Raw genomic sequence first — 14,633 nt, forward strand, 5'->3', positions numbered from 1 at the left:
ATAATGTGTTTTTTGAACATTAAAGCATGTCAACATATTCTGTTACACCAAATACACAAAATAATGGTCTTTAAAAAAGCATCATATGACCCCTTTAATATATATTTTTTATTTGAAATAACTGTTCTTTTTTCATATATATTTTAAAATATCATTTATTTATGTGAAGGCAAAGCTGAATTTTCATTTATTACTCCAGTCATCAGAAATCATTCTAATGATGCTCATTCTGCTGATGTGGTGGAGAAAAAAATATTTCTTATTGACATTGTTGACAGGCAGCTTAATATTTTTAAACCACTGTTATTTTTTTCCTAGAATTTTATGATGAATAGAAAGTTCAAAGTAACAATGTGAAACTCTATCTATCTATCTATGACTCGTGATGTTCATGCAGAGGTTATATGTGAATAAGACCCAGTGCACACAAACTGGCACAGAATTCCAATCTTTCTACATTCCCATCAAATTAATCTCTGCTGACAATGCTCAGTACAGTCTACTCCTGAAACTCCATGCTAGATTAAAGCAAAGTCAGAGTGCAGTTTGTCAGAGCACAATGCATGGTTGTGCATTTCAAAGAAGCGAGCACAGCCATTGAAGCTGGCGCCACTCTTTAACCTAATCACATCCTCCCTCCAGCAAATGCTGCTCAGCCATTTGAGCTCTTTAAGAGGAAAATGCATCTATGTTTTGAAGTTTACATGCCAGTAAATTTCACAGAAGCAATAGCTCTCCAGCACAAAGAAACCAAATTATTCAAATTATACTTTCATCATTGTGCCATTTCCTTCCTCTTTCTGGTAATTGTTACTTATAACCATCCATGACTCCTTTATTGAGACGTTGTTTCTTTTGTGAAAGGAAAAGCTGTGGCATTTCTCTTTTTGTATATTTTCATTTCTGTAGGCAGTATCAAAGTCAGATGTCAATGCGCACCATAGGAAAACATTAAAAACACAGTAACAGCTTCTCCAGGAAATATGTGCATATAGATTCATGCGTTTAGCAGCACAGATTCACTTCCCCTCGCATTCTTAACTGAAGGAAGAGTGAGTGACACATCAAGATATTGAACTCGAAAACGGAAATTATTCTAGAAGGCAATATCGCTCCGTTTGTGCTGGAGACAAGCTTTCTCAATGCAGAAATAAAATTAACAGTGTAACCTTTGCTCTTGATGGATCCTGGCAGAATTTGCTTTAGGAAAGTGGTCTCCATTGCTCACAGCAAGAGCCAGTACAACAGTAAACACTCCTAAATGCGCCGTCAGCATTTAGCACGAAAAACTAAAAATTAACCTTATGGCTCATTTCCAGAAGTCAGGTTTGTTTTTCAGTTGTTTTTTATTATTCTATTTGTGCAGAATCTGACTGCACTTAAGCGCCTTTCAGAAAATGAACTCTATCAAAAAAAAACAAAAAACACTTTTGACCTTAACTTGTTTATTTTTCTACTAACAATGTCCAACTGTGGACATAAAAGCATCATATAAGAAATTTGATCATATCTAAAATTATATTTTGATGTAATAGACACACTCTCTCTCTCTCTCTCTCTCTCTATATATATATATATATATAAAATTTTTCTATACATTTTTGTATACATAAATATTGAAATAATTTAAGTCATTAAGTATGTTATAAATCAATATTCTCATTTCTTTTGCATTTCATTCATAAAATTGTCATATTTTTATATATTTGATATCTCAGTCTGGGACAAGGATAAAAACAAAATCTATACATTTAAATAGTAGAAAAAAAATAATAAAGCATGATAAAAATTTCCGAGAAGGCGTTAATGTGACCTCCATATTACAAACAGAAAAAAAATACTGTAAAAAAATGTTCAGAGCTGGTTACAGACCCTCTTCGGTTTCTCTGAAACATCTCTGAAGTTGCAAAATCATAAATATATATTAAATGTAAAATTTATTTTTAAATTAAATTTGTGAATAAAGTCTGTTGTTCAGCGAAAAAAAAAGTTTGTGAGGATTTTGACCTCCTGCTGTGGTCTTGAGGTCATGTCCGGATCAGAGCTACTTTGTGATGGATTTGACATTGAGTGTGTTTTGTGTCAATAGTGCCCTATCTAGTGATTTGAATATTACAGGTTGCCACTTTAAAAGACTGAATAAGAATGTTTATTCAAGCACTCTGGTTAGCCAAGTTGCCCTTTCTCCATGAAAAGTGCATTTGCAGGTGTATCTTTGGACAGCCAAATTAGTCCTTTTTGGCTATTATGAGGCCAGATGCGTGCCGTCAGAGAGGCCGCTGACAGAGCCATCAGTCTTGAAGTGTGTGTGGAGAAAGAAGCTCAGTGAGCTAACGTTCTCTGCCAGCCCCATTTACAGCAATGACATCTTCGTCTCTGAATTAAAGCGATGCCGCTTATCGCTCTCAAACAAGGTCAACTGTGGCAGCCCTTTAATCAATACTTACAGTTGTGTGAGACACTTCAGTGTTTAATCACAATAACGTTACACACACATGTGGATAGCTAAAGTGTGTGAGGTTGTTGAGTGTTATGGCAGGTTTAAAGCACCTAGACAGAGCCAATGCAGTTTAAAAGGTAAGAAGCAATATACAGCAATGCTTTGGGATGCAGAATGTATTGGCACCATAACATTTATCGGTTAAGAGTACAAATTGTTTAATTTACTGTAATGGTAGCTATTGGATACTGCATATATCAGTTGATATTAGACAATTGCATTTTTTACATTTAGATTAACCATGCCATCATCTAATACTTACTCAAAGAAAATATTTAAAAACAAATCATGTTAAATAATAATATAATTCAAACTCAAACTCAAATTATTGTTATTATTCTAAAACCTTGTTTAGTGTGTGTGTGTGTGTGTGTGTGTGTGTGTGTGTGTGTGTAATATACATTTAAACTAAAATTAACAAAAATATTCTATACATTATTTTCTCTTTATATATATTATATGATAATTAATAATATGGAATATAATATGAGCCATTTATTGAAATTAAAAAGTTCAATCAAATATTTCATACTGAATTACTATATTATTTTTATTATAAAATTGCTTAGTGTACTTGTGTGTGATATAAAAACTAATAACCATTTAGTCTATATAATATTTTATTTATATAGAATATAATATAGATTCATGTAATTTTATTCCATATTATTTATTAAATAACTCTGAATAGATAACGCTCTTGTCTGAATAGTCAAGAAGCATCACATGTATAATTTGGTGAGAATAATCCCACAATGCATTGCAGCAAGCTCATTTAATTCATCCCAGGTGGTAAAAAAAAAATAATAATAATTACATCTAATTAAAAATAGACTGTTTACCCAACAGTATCTAATAATTTTTCAGACTCTACTAGTATTAATGGACTTTGTGAACTTCTGGTATATTATTCTTCTATAGCAAAGTGTGGTAGTAGCTATTTCTAGTAACTGTCAATCATAACTGATATTATATTATAACATAGTCTATATATTATATGCATTATTAACTCTAGTAAACATAACATTTTAGTATATTATAAGTCTCAGAAGTTTTAAGCACCTTTAGTGTATAGATGGATTGGATCAGCACTGCTTTGTCCTGTTATGGGACACATTCTTATGCTTTAATATTGTGCTTAATTTTCTCACAATTTCCTTCGACAATGCTGCACTGGTTGTGTTGACCACTTAGGCTAAATGTGGAAGCAATCACAGAGTCCAATTAACTTCCCATTGTATGTAGGCAGTAGAGAGCAAGACTAGGTTTTAGAACATTGTGTCCTGATGCAAATTCTGTTTGTTTGTTTGTTTTTTGGGGAGGGAGGGGTGGTATAAAATGCATAAAAAATCTGATTTGTCAAGCTTGGACCTTTGTTGTCAGGGGGTATGAGAGGAATGAGAGAGCAGTGAACCAAACCTCACGTCACGGAGCCAAGAATGCGTTAAGTGCTGATGCCTGATGCCAATCTTGAGTTTTTGCCTCACCGTGTGAATTAGGGGACATACTGTTACTCACAGGCAAAATACTCCTGCATATTTTAGAGCTGCTGTTCAGCAGGAATGTGCCCTTCTAAAATCTCAGCGTTCCTGTGAAGGAGCTGTTAGAACGCACAGGAGCTCGAGGGCACACAGCGGTCAGTCAGACAGGCCGTGCTCCTGTTTGCTGAGGGCAACAATTGGGTCTTTATCCCCCCACCCCACCCCCAACACTTCTCACTTTTAAGGATGTAATAGCCTGTCGAACTTGTCAGCCTCACATAGCAGCCCAAATGGTATGTTTCTCTCTGTGGCAGCCACAAAGGGCCTCCACTGCCAGACTTGTTATTATCTTGATATGAAGTGGCCTGCTTGGAAATCTCTCCACTTGCTTTCCATCCTTCTATGCCCCTGTTTCTTTGCTTTCATTTTTTTTTTTTTTTGTATCCCTTTGGCATAGATCTTATTGTTTGACACCCCCGTGTGGCCCAAGCTGGTGAAATAACAAGGACTTTGAAATTACCTCGACTCCCGGCCTACACACTGAATGTAACTTTATCATTGATGCCTGCTTGTGGACATAAAAGTGATTTATGTGACAGGCACAAACATTGACAGCTGGAAAGTAAAACAGGGCTACATGTAGAGTCTGAGAAAGCAATACACTATAGCAGTACAGCGTGTTTATATATTTTTTATTTTATATAGGTGTTTACAATAAGCTTGAGAACTGAACTGAAGGCTGATCGGGTCATTCCTGCTATGAAATTCCATGTCCCTATGATATATGTGTTAATATGGTACTGTAGTACTTTTACTTGTGTACCCACACAGCCTCAAATACCCCTGTGACACAAAACTACACAATCTAATATTATAGATTGTCATTTAGCATTAATATTATTTGTAATATTCCTCCTCTTCCATTAATATACTTAATTTTATTTTTCACTGATTTACTTTAAAACTACCCTTTAAGAGATACTGTACAAAAGCAGCTTCCTTTCCCTTTAATAAGACACTTGAGAAGGACAAACATTTTCAAAAGTCACGAGTAAAACCATTTATAATGTTACAAAAGATTTTATTTCAAATAAATGCAGTTCTTTTGAACTTTCCATTCAAAGAATCCTGAAAAAAAAAATCCACAATATTAAGCAGCACAATGGTTTTAAATATATTAATAATAAGAAACATTTCTTCAGCAGCAAACCGGCACAGTAGAATGATTTCTGAAGCATCATATGACACTGAAGACTGGAGTTATGGCTGCTGAAAATTCACGGGAATAAATAATATTTTAAAATATATTAAAATAGAAAACATACATCTTAAATTGTAATATTTTCACAATATTATTGTTGTTACTGTACTGTCCTTTTTGCCTATGTAAGTAACTAAGTAAATAAATAAATAAATGTGTGAACTGTAAAAGTTTTATAGAAATACTTCCTTAAATAATAATAATTATTATTAAAATTATTTTTTTTTGCATTTTTGCCTTTATTGGGACAGAGAGAGAGAGAGAGAGAGAGAGAGAGAGAGACGTGATCGGGAAAGGACCACAAACCGCAACTCGACTGCGGGTCGCCTGTAGCACGACCGTGCTACGTTTCAAAGCGCTGCCCACAAGGCTTTCTGCTCTGATGCAACCATTTGATTTTTTTTTTAGCTACAATGTTTAAAGGTCCCTCATCATAGGAATGGCAACAGTTCTCAGTCCTGTTACCTCAGACACTAGTGAAAGCGATTAAATGGTTAATTCACAAATCCAGCATGCTTCTTTTTAAAGCAAAGGGATGGCGTCATGCATTGATGGCATGACAAGGTTTAAATGGCATTTAAAGGGCGATCCAGGCCTGTTCTGGGGGAGAGAAAGATAAGTGCTGCTTGTGCTCTGCAATAATGACACACACACACACACACACACACACAAGCATCCAGTTTCTGTGTGTCGGGTCTCTAGTCAGGCTCACTGTGCCGCTCAGCGCCACATCATACACAGACAAAAACAATTAGCATTTAATTTGATGCTTGGGTAAGAAAACAAGGGATGAGTGACACACTATGTCTTGGCTCTCATCCAAAAATTGTCCCATTTCAAAAAGAGAAAGCAGCATTACACACCAGAACTCCTCTTAGACCGAGCGGCGTCGCACCACAGGAACCAGCTCTTCTGCCGACACACAACAGTGCGTGATTGCTGCTTCAAAGCTGCAAATGTGGCACCTGAACAGATGCAGAAGCAGAAACAGAGCGAGAAACCCTTAACCAGCCCTGCTGCGTCCTTAACTGTAAATGCCATGTTTACCCACAACAACATTTCAACCCCTGAGGGGGCAAGTAGGTACTGTGGTTAATTATTTGTAAACATTAAATTGGCATTTACACCCGAGAGAATTGCTCTGTTCACCCCAGCAGGACACTTGCACATCCTCATCAAGCATTAATCAAGCAAGCTAAATGAGGCCTCCCCATGATTCTCGGCTCACTGCCATCGAGACAGGGGGTGATGCTGGATTGTTATTCAGTGATAGCTTGAAGAAAGCAAAATGATACGTTTACTGTTTGAAAACGCTCTAGATTAGCAGATCACCCATGAGGCTTTGAGTTAATGATGCCACAGAGATTTTGACTATGTTCCTAATAGCACACTATTCTTAATTTTTGGCAGGATTTAGTATGCAGAAATCCTGGATGACAATGGAGCACATTGCATTGCATACTATGTCCTTTAATTCATTGTGCTCGACTTGAACTTCCATTTCCATTGTGTCAATACACAGGAATGACTCCAGCTTTAATGCATCCATCTTCACTCTAAAAAATGCTGGGTTAAAAAGGGACAAACCCAGCTATTGGGTTGTTTTGACCCAGCGGTTGCTGGATCAAAACAACCCAATAGCTGGGTTTGTGCCTGTTTAACCCAGCATTTTTAAGTGTTTATTTTGATTCATTATTTGTTCAGAATGTCAAAAGTTAAGATATTTGTACACAAAAATTAAGTTACAAATGAAACAAATAAATTTTAATACAATATTTATTATATATATATATAAATGTTACATATAAATACTGTTATCTTACTTTTTTTAAAACTGAGTTTATCAATCAACAATTTCCCTCGCACACCTGTAGGTAATCGTTAGGTGCGGGGAAAAAAAAAAAAAAACGGTCCAACATCAAAACGAAAAAGAATAAGTCACACACACTATCCGCACTTGTATAGAAATGTATTCACTAACAACGTTTCGGTCCCATGACCTTCATCAGACCATTTATTCTTTTTTGTTTTATTTGAGTTTAGTTTAAAAACACCTTGATTTTTGGCATGTGTGGTACTGTCGTGAACGCGTGGCAAAGACTGACACGGAAGAGAAGAAAATTGTTGAATAAAGTCGTTATTATTGTTTGCACAAAAATAATTTTTGTAGCTTCATAACATTACGGTTGAACCACTGATGTCACATGGACTATTTTTACAATGTACTTACTAACTTTCTGGGCCTTGAACATGGTAGTTGCGTTGCAATATATGCAGGGTCAAAAAGCTCTCGGATTTCATCAAAAACATCTTAATTTGAGTTCCAAAGATGAATGAAGGTCTGACAGGTTTGGAATGACATAAGGGTGAGTAATTAATGACAGAATTTTCATATTTGGGTGAACTATCCCTTTAAGTATGTTATTCTGAACATTTTCAACAAACCATTTATATTTCCTATTATTAAAACATAGCTTCTAGGCCCTGAAGATGAGCCACATCTTAGGTCATTAGATGACTGAGTCATGACAAATATAGCAGCTGTTCTCTAGAACAGTGTTTCCCAACTGGGGTGCTGCGGCACCCATGGGGTGCCGTCTGTCTAGAGCAGGGGTGCCGTGTAAAAAATCCTTTTTTAATATTTTTAAATTGCTAAAATGTTAAAAAAAAGCAGCTATTTGTAGGGTGCCATAAGTTTGTTAAAATTTCCAAATGGTGCCGCGACTAAAAAAAGGTTGGGAAACACTGCTCTAGAACAAAACCAAATGAGTCTCTTCACTCAACCACCCATACGTAAAGAGATCCATAGATCCGATGAAGAAGATGAAGCATTTGAAGCAACCTACACAATGATCAGACTACACTGGTGAGAACTGATAGAATTCTCACGTGGGGTTAGTTGTCATTATGAGCTAAAAGATCAGAACCAGATTAACTGCTATTACACTGATTCATGTAAAGATCAGAACTGGACTAATTATGGCCGGGTCATCTGTACATGTTGGCTCTAGTTGTAGATTAGCTCTCTGGAGGAGGCCAAGGAGCAGAATACATGCTTGAACTATAGTCGGACAAATGACTAGGCAAGAAGATGCGGTAACACTTTATTTTAAGGTGTCCTTGTTACACATGTTACATGTACTTACTATTATAATAACAATTAATTATGCATAATTACATGCAACCATAACCATATAGTAAGTACATGTAGTTAATTAATATTACTCAGTACTTATACATATAATTACACTGTAACAAGGACACCTTAAAATAAAGTGTAACCGAAGATGCATTTCTCTCAAGAAACATTCAATTAAAAGCCATTTTCACAGCATTCTCAAATCAGATTCGATTAATATCATGATAGGAAAACAAGTGTCTTGTTTTAATTTCCTGCATTATATCGTAAAAGTGTGTGTTCATTTGGCCTAGTAAATGTGCCCTTCTATTCTCATGAAAAAAACAAGCCATTTGATTTAACCAGGCCAGATAATTTAATCAGCTTAGTTTATCAAAATGTGTACTAGGAAATAGTGCCTAATACAATCCAAGTCACACACTTTCCAGTGCATGTGTGAATTTAGAGGGGTCTTAATTATATTTCATAGCACAAGGTGATGAGGAAGGTAATATTTCATCCTTAGCACTACTGTTCTGTTTTTTAATGTGTCTCAACAGTTTTGCATTCCACGCATAACCGCATCATCAATTTGAAGTTCATACATGCATATGCATGTCACCTGATGCTCCCTTCTGACACATTTAAAAGATAGCCTGAACTTCAGTGTATGACTTTTCCAATACTTCTATGTCCTTGCCTAAGCAAAAAGAGTTTGTGTATTGAGTTTCTTAAACAACACCACCACCAAAACTACAGGGTCATGTAATTATGAATAGGAGAAGTAAGCACTGCAATATTGCATGACAATACTGCTGTTGTTTCAAATAATCACAACTATGAATGATATTCAGACCACTGGTTTTATCCAACAGTTAAATAAACATGCAATGTATTGATTAACTTAGATTTTACATATAGTATTGCCAGTTAGTTCATGTATTCGAGCATTCCTGAATCAGTTGATTGAATGGTTCACTCAAAGTCAGTCACTTGTCGTCAACTATTGGCGTGAGTAACAAAATACAATACTAGACAATATAACACTATAAATATAAAAATAAATATAACACTAGACGTTATCATTTATTATTTCCTTATTTGATTGAAATGCAGGGTCCAAAAAGGATTACAAGGTATATCAGCAACTACCTGACACATAGTGATACAATGATTAAATTAAATTAAATTAAATTAAATTAAATTAAATTAAATTAAATTAAATTAAATTAAATTAAATTAAATTAAATTAAATTAAATTAAATTAAATTAAATTAAATTAAATTAAATTAAATTAAATTAAATTAAATTAAATTAAATTAAATTAAATTAAATTAAATTAAATTAAATTAAATTAAATTAAATTAAATTAAATTAAATTAAATTAAGTTAAAGATTGTACTGCATTATGATATGATCATTTTATTGCAACTAAAACTGCAGCAAACACAGTAGACCACACCTAGAAAAATTATTATTATAAAATTATATCATATCATATCATATCACATCATATCATATTATATTATACAGGGAGCTACAAGGAAATATCAATGCAATATTGTAAAAAATACATGAAAGTATGCCAGGTTAGACCCCGTTCCATTTTTTTTTTTTTCCATCATGGGTCAATTTTCTCTTTCACATCTTTTTCTTTATTAATCTTTATTAAAATATTTTTTGTTTTACACAAAACTAAACATAAACATGCAAAATAAACATTTCTATTTTATACTTGTATATATTGTTATTTCGATGTTTTTTTTATTTATATTATATTTATATTATATTTTTATATTATTCTTGTATAATTTTTAAATTGACTGTATAACATATATTGTCACAACTATGTAGAAAACTGTTTAGAATGTTTATCAGGAAAAAAAGCCTTCTGTTTCACTTATGGAATGCTACACTAGCTTACTGTATAGCATATACTGTTTCCTTGTTAAAAAAAAGCATGTGAAACTATATGCAAAGATGAATATTACATCTAATCTCATTGTTACATAACCTTATTACATTTAAAGTAATTACATGCATGTGGTTTCTACTTATATCAGAGATAAATGCAGTTACTTCACATTTTTATATAAAGACTCGTCACCACAGGTAAATTTTATACTTTAAAATCTCTAAAGTTTGATGATGTGATGCATGCATATGAATATTATTAGCATGACGCTGTCACGCTGAGAAAGAATACATGAGAGAGAGAAATTTGTGCCAGCAACCGCATGAGTCAGCCTGATGCAAGCGCTTTCACTGTATCAAGGACCCTGCATGGCGTGTGCATGTGTGTCCGTCGAGTGAATTCCCTTATCGAGTATGTGCCATGTCTCTTGTGCCGTCTCCCTCTAGACAATGTAACATCTTGATTGAAAGTTGTCTGATACCGTCTGCCTGTTTCTGTCCTTGTCATTAGGGGCGCCATGATTGCTGACTACATTTACTGGCTGTCAGGAGGCAACAACCAGCACATAAGCGAGCTTATCAAACTCTATTGGCAGGTGAGGACGGATGGGATGCTGGGTGCTCAACGCCCAATCAAAATCTCAATGAATGATTATTGCTTAAAAGAGTGCCGACTGAGGTAGATCAGTGCGTATCAATCACAAAATGTCTGTGTAAAACATCAGCACCTTTGACCTGAAGGAACACTGTTTAGTTTGGCAGTTCAGTGTTGTTTAATGCTCCTTTCCCTTCATATAGTGCACTGATTATTCCTGGTTTATCCTTTCAGTTAAATCTGCAATGTGTATTCACTTCATTAAAAATTTGAAGATGGTGGAGACTCTGGAAATATTCATACTAATATAAGTGCTCTTAGCCCAGGCTGCCTCACTCAAGGGAAAAGCCCTTTTTTCTCATTTACAACATATAAAATGAATGCATTTTGACCTCCTTAAAGTGGGCTGTATCTGCAACCGTCTCATAATTTGCATTTGCTTGAAATGAATTGAGTGTGGGAGAGTCAAGCCCTCTCCTTTTTTATTTATGTATTTTTTTCTATCCATTTTCATCCCACATGGATTGCAGTTCAACTTGTGTGTTTATTATGATGGCCCACAGTAAGGGTGAGCTTTTTCATCTTCTCGAACCTGCCCTGAGTTTTATTTTTTCCCACTAAAAGGTTTTCGTAAACAATAGAAACACATTCACTATTGATGCCAAATACAGGAAATATGCTGTTATATGACCAATGTAAATGAAGAGAAGAGCATCTTTTTGTATATAGTTTTGTCCTCTGAGGAAGAATAAAGTGTAAGGATACACAGCAACACTTTTATCAGTGTTCCCTATGTAGAAAAGAGCAACATCCTGCAGCTGTTAGTGCTGTAAATTCAAAAGGGAAAGTCTAAACAAGATGCATCTTAAGTGAAAGGCGTCTTATCTGAGTTCTTGTCAGTGGTGTTTTCATGGTCAAACAGCATCAGTCGTTTCACAGAACTCAAATAGGTCACCATGGGTTCTCTCTAGTTATTTACACTTTACCTTTAGAAATAATGATTTCAAAGTTTGTGATTCAACAGTTTTAGTTAACATTGTTAATATTTATATTAGTGTCAGCCTTAAATGGCCTACAAATCTCTTCACTGACTGTCTGATACAAATTGTGTACAAAAAGCATCTGACTGAATCTGCTTCTTTGTTGCTAAATGCTAGGTGGTTGGTCACTTTTCATATCTGGCAGATGGTCACTTCCTGTCTTGGTCAGAATAAAGTCCAAAATGAACCAGACTTCATGCTAATTAAAACTATTATTTTAAATATGAATATTAGAAAAACTTACTTAAATAAACCTAAACAAAAATGAGAAATGTTGCCTTGGCAACTAACTGAAGTACCCAGTCAACAATTTGATCTCACAATGATGTCACCATGAGCTCACATGATTCTCATGGTGTGGTCACAATGTGTGTGTCACAGTGAGCTAAAAGTGTAACCACACAGCGCACTCACTGCTGCCTACTGTGTGTGATGCATGGTTTGCGAGTGGTAGTGATAGTATGGATCTGGAAACACATAGTAAGAAATGGTTATAAAAACTGAAAACAGAAGGGGAACAAGTAGTAGGAAAGAGAATGATTCAGAAGCGATACTTATGTGCCTTGCCGGTGCCCTGCTCGGTGGAGTCGAACGGTAGAGTCAATGGTCTTTACACTCTTCGGTCTTCACACGAGGAGAGCTTCACACGAGGGCTGCCGCGACAGCTGCCGCGGTATACTCAGCTTTTTATATTTGTCTAACAAAACTCAAATTGAATTCAGCTAGACACACTTTCCTGTTAATCCCAACAAATGGCCAAGCAAAGCGCACGACACTGACAAGGTATGCGATACAGTACGAGACCAAACGCGATTTCAGCACGTCTCCACACAGTAAACAAAACAAGCATTTCCTAGCAACGACAACTGCGCTAAACACTGAGACAAGAAATAAATACACTTACAAGCTGCTTTTAACTTCTGCTGATTGACTGCTTCTCACAAAAAGTATTTCTTTACACTGTTTTGCTGGCGCTTGAACACACTTTCCTGTTTATCACAACAAATGGCCAAGAAAAGCGCACAACACTGACAAGGTATGTGATACAGTACGAGACCAAACGTGATTTCAGCACGTCTCACAATTTAATCACTTCTATATTTTTAAAGTATAATTTTATTTTACTTCAAAATAATCAAAACCACATGCCCATCTAATAGAAGTGCCAGAGAAAAATATAAAAGCTAAATTATCACCAGGATATATAATAAAAAAAATTACACTGTGCATTTCAGTAAATTCCAAGTACTTATGATCTGATTATTTGTAAATGAAATACGCGTATTAAAAACAATTCCCTTTCTCTATTTCCCTTCCACATAGGGGCTCCTGGAGGCAGCACGTACTTTGCAGAATAATTTCGCAATCATATTCACTCCCTGGTTTGGAAAACCATCCTCAAACACCATTGAGAAGGTGGAGGCGGCCTTCCAGAAGCTTTATCCAGCCTTCACAGACTACATCTTTACTGGTATGAGGAAATTAAGACACTCTGAATTTAATAGTGAGGAAAAAAAGAAAGACCTCCCACAATTAAGCACTTGAGTAGGAAGGTTTCAGGTTCAGAGGCATTAGAGATTGTGTCTGACTAATAGGTACAGCTTTGTCTAAGGCAGGTGTTGCCCTAGCAACAGGTTGTGAATTAGTGTGGCTTGCGTCGTGCAGAGATGTGAGGCAGCTCTCTTTGTTTTACAAACACTGAGGCCAGGGCTGCTCGCACAGGCAGGTCAAGAGCACACCTTCATGTTTCAATTAGCCTGCTCCGTTTTCACATACCCCCATTATGAACAAATCTATAATCCAGCACTCAGTTTGTATTTGTTATAGAAATCCTGACCTTAGACCTGAATTACTTCAAATTACACACTTTGCGTCAATGTACCCAACCATTTACACAGTAGCCTACTACTCAACGTGTGATTATACCTCAGGGTGACTGTACATGTGTTTGGTGAGTCATTAATTTAATTTGAAAGTTAATGTAGCCTTACAGAGACTGTCAGTTGAGGTCACTGAATTGTAAGAGAGAAGAGAGAGAAGGGAATTGGTCAAACTGTATATGTGACTCACGTTTGTTTTTATTTATTGTTTTTTTCCCAAACCAATTATTTGACTTTCAATTACTCATATATAAAGTCGGTCAGTTTTGTTTCAGAATTAATCAGTGTTTTGAATGAATAGGCTGCAATTAGTGATTCAGTGAGTCACACATTAAGTCACTTGTTTTGTTCCTAAAACAATCAGTATTTTTTTAACTAATCGCTGGAGTGAATTATTCAATGACTCGTTAATGAAATCAGTCACTTGTTTTGTTTATGAATGAATCAATGTTTTTGGATTAATAGGTTGAATGACTGATTCAATGATTCACACGTTTAGTCACTTGTTTCATTCCTAAATGAATCAGCGTTTTTTAACTAGTCACTTGAGTTATCAACGAGTATTCAATTATTCAATGACTCATTTGTGAAATTGATCACTTGTTTTGTTACTGAATGAATCAATGTATTTGAAGTAATCAGCTCAATGATTCAATGACCCACCTGTTTTATGTCTGAATTAATCCGTTTTTTTAACAAACTGACTGAATAAATGCTCCAGTAATTCACTCATAAATACAGTCACTTGTTTCGTTCCTAAATAAATCAGTGTTTTTGTGTGAACAAATTTGTCGCTCAATTGTTTCATTTCTGAAAGAATCAGTGTTTTTGAATCAATCGGTTG

This window comes from Sinocyclocheilus anshuiensis, unplaced genomic scaffold (assembly GCF_001515605.1).
Source record: "Sinocyclocheilus anshuiensis isolate Anshui unplaced genomic scaffold, SAMN03320099.WGS_v1.1 scaffold572, whole genome shotgun sequence".
Lineage (NCBI taxonomy): Eukaryota > Metazoa > Chordata > Actinopteri > Cypriniformes > Cyprinidae > Sinocyclocheilus > Sinocyclocheilus anshuiensis.